We start from the raw sequence: 11,703 nt of genomic DNA on the forward strand, positions 1-11,703 counted from the left end.
CCTTTTCAAGGGAAAACCAACGCAGTGCTCAAGAGGTAGCACCCCACGCATGACCCCCACGTCACGCACGACCCTCCACAACGCGCATTCAACGCGGGTCGTGGGGAAGCGCAAGCGAGTGAAAAAGTTACCGCGGTAAAAATCCGCCCCACCTGCCCGCACACCGTTCTGGGCCTAGCCCAACAAAGTGTCGCGCTTATGTGTGGCCCAGGCCCGGGGCTCCTGTCGGTGTACAAAAGTAGGGGCTCTCCTTTTTACCCCTTTACTTGTGCACGGGCAGTCGGAGCCGCGCCCACAGCCATACCAAGCAGGGCAGAGGAGGGAAGCTGAAGCAGAAGGCAACCAAAGCAACGCCAAGACCAAGAGACACGAAGAGCAAGGGGGCGAGGTGGACTCCCCCGGCAAGACCCTTGCCGGGGCGGCCTCCGCGGCACCGGCAAGAGCCTTGCCGGGGCAACTTGCCCGACGCCAACAGAGTGAGCCACCCTTGAGCCCACGGGTTCCAACACCACCAACAAACCACATTGGAACCAAGGCTCGGGAGGCACCTCTATGGTGGCATGCAGATCTTCGTCAAGATCATGAACACACAACATCAGATGAGGACCATAAGACGACGACCCTCGGCGAGATCCTTGCCAAGGAGATCCACGAGACCCCCGGCAAGGCCCTTGTCGGGGACGACCACGGTGCCGCGGCAAGACCCTTGCCGGGGCCCCGGCAAGGCCCTTGCCAAGGACACTTACGGGGCCGCGGCCAGGCCCACGTCTTCCAAGACTACACCGCCGCTCCCATGCAGCCGCTAGCTCAACCAGCTGGGCAGGCACCTGTGTGGCAGTGTGCGGCCTCTACGCCGACTCAGCTAGCACCTATGTGGTGGCATGCAGATCTTCGTGAAGACTCCACCACCGCGACAGCCCAGCAGCCAGCCAGCGTGGCGCTACAACGCCTCGTCATCTCGGACGCGCGTCGCAGCCAGGCGAGGCGGCGGCAGCTGGGACGAGCTTCCTCGCCGTCCCCGATAAAGCAAGAGGGGCACGTCGGCAGCACATTAAATCCGTTTGTCCGACGGTGCCAGAGGATAAACTCATCCATACCTTTCCACCTCCTGTGTGCCACTGCGGCGACCCCTTTTGTCTATAAAAGGAGGCCCGAGGTGACCAGGAGAAGGAGTTGGATCTTTTGGACTAGGGACACACCGTAGCTAGTTCAAGAACTCAAGAACATTCAAATACATACACCAAAGCAGGACTAGGGTTTTACGCATCCTTGCGGCCCGAACCTGAGTAAACAATCCTTGTGCTGGCTTCTGGACCTGCTCTTTGCACACCCCCGCGCCCGCCAACCGTAGAAGGGATCCCAGTGATCCCATAGGTGTCGTTTCCACCGACAGCATTCTCCGTTTTCATCATTACAAATGGATTCAGGCAACACTGATATGCACGTATACAGATATGTGCAGGAAGGTTATCCTGCATAACGGCAAGAGGAAGAGAATACCTCCGAATTAGGAATATACAGTTTAATAATTAATCAATTTTGCTGCATGTAAATTTACGGGCTGTCACCTAGAGCATGTTCTTAATGCAGCAAATCATTACTTGATTCAGTTAGTCAGTGTTGCACTTTACTGAAGATGTCAGTTCTTCATGCAAGCATTGCGTACGCAACTACGAGAGATGAATCAGAGGGTACGTTGTATTCTCGGAAGCAGCTGCTATCTTCTGCTAGTTTGCATAATCAACTACAATGAAGCTAGCTCTTGCTTCCTGCAGATATTTTTACATCCATCTCCAGTTTGTAAGGTAAAACTAATCATACAAAGGAGATAACCCCAAGAAAAATCTGCAGCAGGGGCCATTAAAGCACAGCCATGGCATAGCTATTCTAGCAATAAGAGCTTGCATGACTTTAGGACCAAAAGTACTTAATCCCGTTGAAAACTACTCCCTGCGTCCGGAAATTTGTCTGACAAGTATTTCTGGATGGAGGGACTACATTCCTCAAGACCAACTATCAGTCTATCAGATACCTGTCACAACAATACACTTCTCAGAATTACTAACCTAAAAGGAAAGAGGTTCAGAAAAGAAAAATGAATTTCTTACTTAAAAACAATAGCAACGATAGTATTATGCAGTTTTAGCTTGCATAATACGAGAATAAGCCCATGTTACCTCAAAATCATGCCTATTCAGGCAAACGGTTTATAATGTTTTTGCGAATAAAATTGTTACCAACCCCTTTTCAGATATAAATGGTCGATGTTTTGAAGCATGCAGCTGCACATGAGTTCAATATATCATCATCCAAACATGAGAAGACACACATGAACATCTAACCAATTCACAAGGTAGTACTCCACAATCTTTGAAAAATAAACTTGATGCATCAGCAACCCTAGTATTCATCGATGCATATGCATTTCTTACAAGCAAGTAAAACATGGCTCTGTACAAGGAATAAGCTCCAATTTTTTGGACTGTACATTTTGCACTAGAAATTAACACCTGGAACTGACACTTTTGTACCCGGAAGGAAAAAAAGCAGTTAGACCTCTTGGAGGAGGAGGCGTTGCCGACCCTCCCTTGCAGAGCTAGGCTTAGAGTTTGGGGGAGTAGGCCAGCCTTGAGCTCGTCGAGCTCGTCGACCTTGGAACCGGGAACGAAGATCGGCGGCGGGCATCGGGCTCTCCTAGAGACCTAGACCAACTCAGCTCCATCTCATACACGGCCGACGGTACCGGAGGACGCCGAGGCAGCGAGATTGGCATCCGGAGGGCATAGCTGGACGGAGGATCAAGGAGACATTGGAGGAGAGAGAGATAGTCGCCCATGTCATGGAAGGTTCCATGTCATATAAGGTTCTTACTCAAAGTTTCCAGCTGCGCAAAAAATAAAGCACTCATAAGACAAGCACAAGCGCAGGTATAGAGAGCAATGAAAATGGAAGGTATGTATACCTTGCATCCTTTCTGCCGCAGCTCCTTTCGTGTGATGTCATCTTCAGAAATCTGAGGCATAAAGGTCAGCTTCAGGTGACCGAGGGACGGAAGGTGCAGCAACCCCACGGGGAGCTTGCTGATCTTGTCCCACAGCCAAAGTGTCAGGTGGGAGAGCTTTGGCATTGTCCCTTCCTCCATCCTCCACTCCTCGTTGGAAAAACTAACAAGTCGTAACTCTCGCAGCCGAGGGAACCCTTGGGAAGAGCAGCACATGGTCTGGCCTTTGTACCCACTCAACACCAACTCCACAAGACAGGGAAGCTTCTCCAGGATCGGCATCGGGTCTTGTTTTATGCCAATTGAACATATAAACCTTAGAACTGCTAGGCAGGACCGAGCCATCCACGTCGCCCTATAAACTCTCGTGCCACCGCCTGTTAATTCCATGCCCCTCTGAGGGCATTTTCGTCATTTCGCATACGGGTGTATAAAAGGCAGCCGCTCCGGTGGAGGTAACCTACCCTTCCGCCCATCCCGCACTCGCGCCGCGCCCCTCTCCTGTCTCTCCCGACCGCGCCCGCCTCTCCTGCCGCCGCCGCACCTCCTCCACCCGGCCAGCCGCTGCCACTCGCGCTCGTCTCCTCCAGCCAGCCTCCGCCCGCAACCTCCCCCCTCCTGTTTTCAGAAGGGAAGGGAAGGGAATAGAAGAGGAAGAGCGAGCGGGTCAGGTGACGGCCATGGCCATGGCGCTCGCAGATCCGTCGGCCCCGTCGTCGCCGCTGCGCTCGCAGGTTCCGACTCTTCTGAGCTACTGCTGCAAATGATATTTGGTCCCCATGGCTTCTACGAGGACCAGAAGCGTATGTCTATCATTAGAGCTTGGATAAGGGCAGGTGATGCAAGGGGTCTCGTCCTAAAATCATCTTTGTTGGTTTGGATGATTTTGCAGGTTTCTTTCAGCAGCCTCTCCTCTCGCCCAACGAAGGCGGAAGATGCAAGCGGCAGCTCCTCACCTAGCCGTATGGTGATGGATTCAACGGAGAAGAGGAAGCATGTTCCCTCCATTGCCTGGTTAGCTTTGCATCTCCACCATGTCTAAAGTTTGTGGCTTCTTCTGCTATCATTTTTGTTATGCCCTTAGCAAATTACTGTCCTACACATTCATGTTTGTCTTTGCCTAAAAAAACCACATAATAATTTTATAGTTTTGTCTGGTCTTAGCTTTCTTTGTTTCAGCCAATCTAAACTGTAGTCATAATAATATCACACTGCATTCAGAAATAGCAAGAGGAGATAAAGCTAGGTGCTGCAAATAGGCCGGTGGTGAACCCAATTTTTAGAGCTGACCCTTGCTTGAAAGTTGGATGTACTCCCTGTGTCTATAGATCAATAGAAGGAACACCTAAAGGCCCTAAGATCTCTACTGTTATCCATAATTTGTTTTCTGTCCGTCCAGGCGAATTGGCTCACCTCGCTATGGAATTAGGAGAAGTCAGTTACTTGATCTGACTGTTTAAAGTTCCACGGTTTTTCAATATATGTTAGCTCTGTTCAGAGATCTAAAAGACTATCAGGATACACAAATTCTGAATGCAGTATGAAAGTACGTGTTGTTCTATGTTCTTGGGCGCCTAATAAGCTTAGGAAAAACACTGCCAAGCTTGCGACAGAAAAAGATACAGATGCTCACAATTATTATCTTCTGGTGACCATTTTAGGCTTGTTTCAGGAAGTAAGTATGCAAGATAGCTTCAGGCAAAGTGTACAGAGGCTGCAGCTGAAGCCGGACTTTGAAGGTTGCAAGTTGGTGGATCATCAGTTATTATCAGGTTCAACCCCTTTGCCATGTAATACTGTGGCGACACTGTCTCTTATGTATAATTGTGCACGCAGGTTTCTGTTGGAACAATCACTGAAAACGATGATAGACTTTGTCTCACATGTGCCGCTCACTGATGAGAAGCACACTGAAGTGAGTGGTGCTAGAGAAGGAGTGTCCGAGAAAGTACACCAATGATGCCCTGCAAGGTGAGCAGAAGCTAAGGAGATGCTCCGTGTAGCCCCTAAGAAGCAAAAAGGGAGCAAAAGAACATGTCCGCTTCAAGGGTAAAATCCTCTGTAATCCCTAATTGTGCTTTTGTGAAAATATGTGGATCAGTTCGATGTTGGACACGATTAATTTACTAATTATTGTTTGTACCTGTAGAAGTAATTTTGGATTAGGCACATTGTGGTTTCCTAATAGGAACTAAAATTATGTCCAGAAAAAGAGGAGAACTAATTACAGCAGAACTTGCAGTTCCTTGTGTTTGATTCCTTATAGATGGACATTGGATACAGGAGTAGCCGCTGCTAGCAGATGTGCCATGAAGAAATTATAGTAGAAGGGCGATGCGAGCTACTGATTGTTGAATTAAAACTTGGATTGGATAACCAAAAGCATAATCAGAAAATTGGGTCAAACGCCTCTGCACCGGCATGGCGGCCGCCGTCGCGGCGCTGGTCATTTGCTCTGTCCTTCTCCCCCTCGCCTTCCTCCTCGGTCTTCACCGCAACGGTAAGCCACCTCCACCATTACCTGCTTCCCTCGTCTGACTTGCCCCGGCAGATCTGTGCTGATTCTGTGTTTGTAGGGCATGGATCAGAGGAACGCGCAGCCGTCATCATCAGCACCATGAGATTTCCCGCACCAAGTTTTGAGCTTTGTTTTCTTTCTCCTCAGCTTGCTGCATTTTTTGCTACCGCAGAGTTTGCGAATTTTCTGATGAATTTTTGTGTTGTATTTAGGAGGTAGGTCTCAGGAAGCACATGCATCTGGATGGTCAGATTCACACGCTTCTCACCTACTCATTTGTTCCATGAACAAGCCCTCGACTTAGGGCATCTAAAATTGCAGCTTTCTTGTGTGGCGATTAGTCTATATCATCCTTATTTGTTTACAAAGCCATGCAATTTAGTTATCTATTTATCTGTTACAATCAATTGGCTCATTTACCAATCTTCTCATGGCGCTTTATTCAATCATGTGTGCGTGCGTGTGCGCGTGCGCGCATGTGTGTGTGTAGGATGTTAATCGGTACCTTGGTTTTGAGTTTCAAAGTTGAAGCGATTATTATGCCCAATCCCAAATGAACATTATTGTTTCTCTGAACTTGATCTTCTCAAATGGACACGTCAGGTCATCTCTCCTTACTAAAGGGGTTAGTTGCATAAGCATACATGATTCTATGAGCAAATTATCTTCACTGATCTATTTTAGAGAGATGTCTGATTAGCTGCAGAAGCATACATGGTTCCGTAGGTAATTTGTTTACCCTGATCATCTTGCTATCCAGTTCTGTTGGTATGGTCTGAAACAGATTCACAAGTATTTATGATGATCGTTTGCATGGTGGGTCGTGCTAGCAATGTGCTTTGCGTATACATGATTCAAATATTTGTTAGGTGTTTTAGTTTACACATTTCTCCTGAAAATCTGTATATGTGTATGCAGTCATTTTTTAATTGGCTTAGTTTACACATTTCTCTTGAGAATCTTCATATCGAACTGTAATAGTATGTATAATATAGGTTCGTATTTTTCCATTACTTCTTGCCCAGGTCTTCTATTTCTGTACCATACTGTTCTCGTGTCATTCCCGTTAGTTCTTATAGGGCCTGCAGATCAGCTCAGTTTATATATATATATATATATATATATGCTTTTACTCCTGAAGACAATTTAATGATGTTCATTCTTCCAGTTTACGAAAATCTCTGCCTTATAGGGCCGGTTCATATTGGCATGGAGGAGGCACAGAGGTTTATTTGGCTGGCCTTGAGGGGGAGACCAAAGCAAAACTTCAACATGTTCAAGGTGCATATACCCTGCTACTTGTGTTCGTCTCCCTACCTAACGTGGAGCACTATACATTTTGCTCAATAGTTAGTTACTTAGTTTACTGGAAATTGTGATAGTCAGAGCACATACATGCTTGATTGTACTTCAGTTAGTAGCTGTATCCAGTAGGAACTTATTTGTGAAAACTAGACCCGGAGAAAGAATGCAGCCCTGTTTTGTGCAGATAACTACTTTTGGTTACATACTGTTGGCAAATTTAGTAGGCTTATACAATAAGCTTCTTCATTGATTTGTTATTCCTAAACCTGTAGTTACGGAGATCCATGAGTTTCATAGAACATATAAACGCTGGTGGGCAACCCGCCGTGCTGGGGACCTTCGCGCGCGCACGATCACTGGCCGTTCGATTAGCTTCTTCGATCGTTTTTCACCCTCAATTTTTACTATTCACTTCTATCTTTTGTTACAACTTTGACTGCTTTACCGGGTGGCTGCCATTGGGTCCATAAAATCATTGGTCCACGCAGCAGCGGAGTGCTCATCAACTCGGTCTGTGACAAGCAGCAGCAGCAGCATCATGGTCTGTCCCCTCCCACCCTCTCTCGATTTCCTCTCTTCGCTTCCCTGACCACGTCTCATCTCTGTTGGGTCAAGGTTGGGTTGGAGCTACATCGGCCAGCCACCAGGACGACGCTGATAGCCAAAGAAAGCTCATTCCCCACCGCTGACAGCCAAAACCGCTCTTGTGCTCATCAAGGTCCCTTTCACCTCTGTAACCTCTGTGTTAAGTCTGTCTGGTTCTAGGCCGATTAAGGTTTTTTGTTTTGTTTTCGCTTCCACTCTGTTTGATTTAAGCGTGGTGGCCAGATCCTCTTCAGATGTCCAGTTGAGACACCTACCCATTTCTTCTCTTTTTTCTCTTGAGAGGAGAGGGGAGGATGCTCACTAGCGAAGTACTATACTACTACATTTCAAACCATAATAAAGTCCTTCAGTAAAAACAAAACAAGATTTTCAGCGTCGCAGTAGCAAAATTCCAGCATCCACTAGCCACACAAAAAGTATGTGTCCAGTGATAATATAACGAGAGAGGAATTCAAGGATTAGCTTATTATTAACCTATGTAGTGTATGCACTGGTAGTTGATGGAGTTTCAACCAACAAGCATGGAGCACCTTCTTCTTTCTATCTTGTCACTTACCTGATAACCTGATAATTTGGTAATTCTCTCTGTAATGTCATTCATATACCTGATAAAGCCAATTTCTTTGGGCCTCTCTGTCATTCATATGTTCAGTAATGCAATCTGAATTATTATGTAGAGGTTACTCCAGTCCTCACTATTCTTCTATTTGTCTCTGTTTAGTGTTTTACTTTTTTTATCAGCGGCATAATAGATAACCATATCTACATTTGTCTCTGTTTTCTGTCAGGTTAATCAATGTATAGGACTGCACTTTTGTGTGTCCTTTCCTTCAAGCTGTCATTCAATAGAAGAGAGGAGCGAGGCCTCGATCCAAACTCAGGAGGAGACGAGGAGCAACACCTATTTTTATTGTCCGTCAAGCGCTATTATACTTTGCGGTTCCAGCCACCTGATCACTAACCTGAATGAGTAAGTAGACCATTTTATATGATGGTCTTGCTTCCTTTTGTGATCATGTATCTATGTTAGATCCGGTGAAAAAAGGCGGCTTCCAAGCAGAGGATGCGGCAGTGTTGGCCACGTTTGGTTTTCATAAGCTAATAATGTATCCCTTCCTATCTACTTCCTACGTGTACCACATTGTAACTAAGCATCTATGTACCAGTAGTAAAGACTTGAGTGTCTGAATATTCTCACAATAGTTGTCTCCCTCTCGCCCTTTGCGCCATTGGCGCAACGAGTCATCTAGTAGCATATAGAACAAGACAGCGTAAGCTTTGTGGGAACTCAGTAGGCAGCTTGTCGAGCACATCAAATTGGCTGAGACTAATATCAACCAGGTGAGGCATGTTTGCAAATATGTTGAGCACCTCCGCTGGTATATTGGGGTGCATCGACAACGAGAAGGTTGTTAGTTGATTCATCTGGCCCAAGAAAATCACCATGTCATGACAGCGGAAAAAAGTGCCAGCAGTAAAATCTAACACACAGGTTTGGAGCTCTTTCCGATGTTGCCGCACACTGCTTGGTAGAGAAAACCCATCTCCAAGGTAAACATGCCTTAGACTAGGGATATCCCAGAGGGATTTTGTTACTTGTGAGTTCCCGTCTAGATCTATAGTCTGCAAGTAAAGGAGTTTTCCAATTGAAGAAGGGAGCCTCATACGCCCACATCTTCTCATCCTGAGCAATCTTAGGTGAATGCACCCACCAATTACACTGGAGATATCTTTTAGTATTGAGTTTTCAATGCAAAGAACTCTCAGGAATCTCAGCTTGGGAAGGGACGCTGATGAGAGTCCAAAGTCAAGAAGACTTCGGACATTAGGCATCACATGTAAAATATGATCACTCAAAGTTTGAAAATAAAAACGATAAGACATCAAGTTATCAGATGATGATGATGATGCACCAGCTTGTCCTGCAATTTTTTTTAGAGTGCACCATATGTCAGAAAGAAGCTAGCCACATATAAGTACATATAACAAAATAGATAAAGGGATCAATTAATACGAAAAGACCAGGAGACGAAACCTGACCTGTAGTTTTGTTGTCGATGGTATCAAGAAAACCATCTTGTCTTGCCTCTTCTATGCACCAGTCGTGTAAGATATCATGAATTCTTATTCTCTCTATCCATCCATGTGCCCTACTTCTGTCAACGACCTGCACCAAGCTTCTCTGAGCCAACTCGGTTACATAATTCCGTGCTGTTTCTTCTAGTATATGCTTTGGTGTATGTGGAACCAAGCTTTCTGCTATCCATAATTCAATCAGACACGACACAGATATTATGTAGTCCTCGGGATAAGCAGCGAGATAGAGAAAACAAGCTCTTAAATAATGATTTGGCAGGTCCTCGTAACTGCGAGCCAATAGGTCTCGCATCATCTGTCCGTTCTTGGTTGATGGCCAATCCGAGAGTATATTGGACCATGTTTCTGCATTTAGATTTTTCGATAGGTAACCCCCCAAAACTGCAAGTGCAAGTGGCAATCCATCACATTTCTTTGCAAGCTTTCTCCCAAGTTTTTCAAACTCGTCCACATCACGTATGGCAGGCCTTTTATATGATGGTAAAGCTTTGCAACTAAATAGTTCCCAACTATTCTCTTCATCTAACTTCCTCAAATGATGAACATAGGTTGGCATTTGGACATGATTTGCAGCATCTCCCTTCCGGGTGGTTAATAGTACTCTACTACCATTAGATGCATCTGGAAAAGCTTTAACCCTTTTATTTATCTGGTCCCATGTGTCGGTTTCCCACACATCATCAAGAACTAACAAGTATCTTTTTTGCAATAGAAAATCATGGATCTCCTTTCCCACCTCATACTCATTCATCTTAGCAACTGACTCATCTCCACCCCCCATTATTTGTTTCATAATATCCTTTAGTAAATCAATGCCCTTGAATTTTTGAGATACAGTGACCCAAGAAGCTGCCTCAAAGTGTTGTTTGACAGTAGATGAAGTGTATACTTTTCTAGCGAGTGTTGTTTTTCCCGCCCCACCCATGGCAACTATGGAGACAACACTAAGAGTTATGTTCTCTTTTTTGTCAACTAACTTGCCAACTATTTCTTTGTACTCATCCCCAAAACAACAAGGTCAATATCTTCAAAGTTTTGGTGCATAGTACCATAATCTTGTGGACATTCATCCTCAATATGAACCTTTTCTACATCACTAGTATCCAAATTGATTTTCAAACGGTTTGCACTATCAAATATCTCACTGATCTTCCTTCTTACACGCTGTATTTCAGCACCAATTGTGTGAAGGGTAATCAGGTCACTTGGCAAGCGAGCATACCTCGAGATGGCACCCATGAAGCCCTTCTTGAGCCTGTTTCTCTTCTCCATGTAGTCGGCCGCTTCAATGGCATTCTCGGCCTCATATGCCGCATCCCTGATCTGGCTGACCCAGGTACCCACAAGCTCATCTCCTGATCTCCTTTTGGCGTCGGCGGATTTAAGGTAGCTCTTTAGCCGCCTCAGCTCATCCTTCAAGAATCCCACTTCAAGGATGACGCCGCATAGGAATGTGGTCTCCTGGACCGCAAGGGTGCTCACGTTGCCAAGCACGGAGCCAATGGCCGACTCGGCCATTAGTTTCTCCAGGCTCTTTGCCCTCAGAGATGGAATGCTTGAAAATAGATGAGTGGGTGGAAGAAATTAAGCAGGTGTTGCTGGCCAGGAACGATTTGATGGCGTCTGGTATTGTATTTCTTGTTGCTTTGAGCTTGGTTGTATATATAGCAGAGCAGATTCAGCTCAGTTCATGTATACATGATGATGTAAATAAGGGAAAGAATATGGTGTGCTTCCGGGGAGGGCTAGAGGTTCTTTACCTTTGCTGTGACATGAAGGCAAGGTATTAGTAAGATGCATGGAAAGCAAAGAAGCTCCTCCACACCTTTGCTTGAGTCGCAGTTTTAGCATCATTCGATCCCATCTGCATCCAGCCCTGGCAGTTGCTTGTCCTATGAACTTTTTTGCTTCCCAAGGTGTCATCTGTTGGGTGCCATGGCCTTCTCGTAGTGGGCCTCATGGTCTCGTGACACACACAGTGACAGCGACGCAGATTGGGCCCACAAATAATTGGCGCAACCCTTCTCCTCGCTTGATCTCGCATTCCTGGATTGCTGACGCGAGGGTCGATGGCGTGCAGGATTTGCTCGTCAGCCTGAAGATGTTGGAACCACTAGTCTCTACTTCTTTGTTGATTTGGTTTGTGTACCGTTATAAATACGTCATAGGGGAATCA

At 46.0% G+C, this 11,703-nt stretch overlaps 2 long non-coding RNA genes and 1 pseudogene across 7 annotated transcripts; 2 read left to right on the forward strand and 1 right to left on the reverse strand.

The window, feature by feature from the left end:
* Positions 1 to 3,577: 3,577 nt before the first annotated feature.
* On the forward strand, positions 3,578 to 5,358 carry LOC125518881. 4 transcript variants are annotated; one of them, XR_007288164.1, is made up of 5 exons: positions 3,578 to 3,735; positions 3,894 to 4,015; positions 4,663 to 4,773; positions 4,838 to 5,050; positions 5,285 to 5,358. It is a non-coding gene; the product is annotated as an uncharacterized LOC125518881 (long non-coding RNA). The 4 variants fall into 4 exon arrangements; XR_007288162.1 differs by having other exon boundaries at positions 4,674 to 4,773; XR_007288163.1 differs by having other exon boundaries at positions 3,645 to 3,804.
* A 463-nt stretch (positions 5,359 to 5,821) lies between these two features.
* Positions 5,822 to 8,646, forward strand: LOC125518882. 3 transcript variants are annotated; one of them, XR_007288167.1, is made up of 5 exons: positions 5,822 to 6,144; positions 6,712 to 6,800; positions 7,097 to 7,365; positions 7,440 to 7,542; positions 8,219 to 8,646. It is a non-coding gene; the product is annotated as an uncharacterized LOC125518882 (long non-coding RNA). The 3 variants fall into 3 exon arrangements; XR_007288166.1 differs by having other exon boundaries at positions 5,823 to 6,144; positions 6,688 to 6,800; XR_007288165.1 differs by lacking the exons at positions 7,097 to 7,365; positions 7,440 to 7,542 and having other exon boundaries at positions 5,829 to 6,144; positions 6,688 to 6,800.
* Positions 8,457 to 11,146, reverse strand: LOC125518879 (annotated as a pseudogene).
* Positions 11,147 to 11,703: the final 557 nt, after the last annotated feature.

The sequence above is a fragment of the Triticum urartu genome, chromosome 7 (assembly GCF_003073215.2).
Source record: "Triticum urartu cultivar G1812 chromosome 7, Tu2.1, whole genome shotgun sequence".
In the NCBI taxonomy this organism is placed as follows: domain Eukaryota; kingdom Viridiplantae; phylum Streptophyta; class Magnoliopsida; order Poales; family Poaceae; genus Triticum; species Triticum urartu.